The following is a 1983-nucleotide window of genomic DNA, read 5'->3' on the forward strand; positions in this document are numbered from 1 at the left end:
TTTTTTAAATATTCGTCAATATTATCTAATATAAATATATATATATATATATATATTTATATATATATATATATATTTATATATATATATATGTGTGTGTGTGTGTTTTTACTGTAAATGATAAGCGGTTTATGATACTTGTTTTTTAATTTCGTGACTTTGCAGAACCTTCCACAGCGGCACAACCGACAACACCAGTGACAACTTAATTTCAAGATTAATTATCAGTATTAGCTGAAATTGAAATGCTTACACGAGTAGTAATTATGATAAAGTATTTTTTTTTTATTTCTATAGAACCTACCACAGCAGCACCACCTACAACATCAGTGACAACTGAGGGTAGGTACCTGACTCATAGAAAAAAAAATTCTATTTCTATTTTTTAAATATTCGTTATTATTATCTAATATTTAATAATTTCATTTAGTGTTCAATGTGTTCCATATGTGTTTTATCCAATGACCGGGGTAATAATGTGAAGCGCTTAGAGGCTTTGTTAAGGCATTAAGCGCTATATAAGATCGACATATTTCTTCTTTTTTTTAAATATATGTATATGCTTACTGTACATGATAAGTGTTTTATTATATATTTTTTATTTTATAACTTTACAGAACCTACCACAGCAGCACAACCGACAACGTCAGTGACAACTGAGGGTAGGTTTTGACTCATGCCAAAATAAATATTTTAAGATTAATTTACAATAATAGCTTAAATTTAAATGCTTAGAGTAGTGAAATATAAAATAGTTTATTATTTTATTTCTACAGAACCTACCACGGCAGCACCACCTACAACATCAATGACAACTGAGGGTAGGTACTTGACCCCTACAAAAAAAATGTTTTTACTATTCCTTAAATATTCGTCATTATTATCTAATATATATGCTTATTGTACATGATAAGTGTTTAATTATATGTTTTAATTTTTATAACTCTACAGAACACAACTAACAACATCAGTGACAACTGACGATAGGTTTTTGACTCATACCGAAATAAATATTTCAAAATTAATTTTCAGTTAGCTAAAGTCTTTTTCGTGAATACTTACCTGGATAACCGACTAATTGCCATTGTTCCCAAAACGGAACACCCCTTCGAAAAAAAAATGGAACAGTCCGACCGAAGGCGCCACGTGCGAATCGTCTCTCAAACAAACGTCCTCATTCCCTTTTCGATGTTGTTCGAAGTTAGATACATTCTAGCCTTTGAAATTACTAGCAGTCTTTTCAAGCAATTCTGTTCTTATTTTTGCCTTGGATTTATTTTCAACTTGACAAGATATCCTTTTTTTATTGTAGTCTCGATCGGCATGTCCGCTAGCAAGTCTTTGTGCTCGGCGTGTGGGGGCCCCAAACCGAGTGTTAAGCTCGACCGGCACTCGGAGTGCCCGTTGTGCCGCTCGTGTAGCAAGGCTGAGCCTTGCGAGATTTGTGCGCGCTGGCCCCCGGCTCCTGCGCGTCCCGCCCACCCTGTCCCGGTTGTGGGACTCCACCCGGACCTCATCCTTTGCCTGAATTCCCAAGCGAAATCCAAGCCGGTTGCCGCGCCGCGGCGTCTTACGGCTGCTTTTCCGGTCCCCGAGGACCAGTTCAAGCAGTTCATTCAGGCGCCGCCCATTCCTCGCGCTGCCAAGGGCATACTGCGGGAGGATCAGAAGCTCTCTTCTACTTCTAAGGCTTTGTTTTCTAACAAAGCTCAGGGCGCGGCTGAGGAGGCTTTGGCCTTTGTGGACCGCGCGGCTCGGGAGGGAATTCGCGCCGTGAATGGGGCGGGGTTTGCTTTGTCCTTCTTGTCTGACGCTGACGTTAACCCAACTCTCGTCCCGGACGCGATTGGCCTCCTTCAGGCGGGCATTGGCCTTATTTCAGACCAGTTTAGTTCCATCGCCCAGGCTGCCGGCGCGGCCCGGAGGGCTAATGTGCTCTGGGCGACGACGGTCAGCCCCGGTCATTTTGACCGGTTTTTAGAC

The 1983-nt window shown here is 40.6% G+C and overlaps 1 long non-coding RNA gene across 1 annotated transcript; it reads left to right on the plus strand.

Annotated features, from left to right (window-relative positions):
• The first annotated feature begins 251 nt into the window (after window positions 1-251).
• Window positions 252-822, plus strand: LOC117112415. The gene is made up of 3 exons (XR_004446039.1): window positions 252-342; window positions 618-662; window positions 777-822. It is a non-coding gene; the product is annotated as an uncharacterized LOC117112415 (long non-coding RNA).
• The last annotated feature ends 1161 nt before the right edge of the window (window positions 823-1983 follow it).

The sequence above is a fragment of the Anneissia japonica genome, unplaced genomic scaffold, assembly GCF_011630105.1.
Source record: "Anneissia japonica isolate Jap-2015-1 unplaced genomic scaffold, ASM1163010v1 scaffold110584_len1973_cov113, whole genome shotgun sequence".
Lineage (NCBI taxonomy): Eukaryota > Metazoa > Echinodermata > Crinoidea > Comatulida > Comatulidae > Anneissia > Anneissia japonica.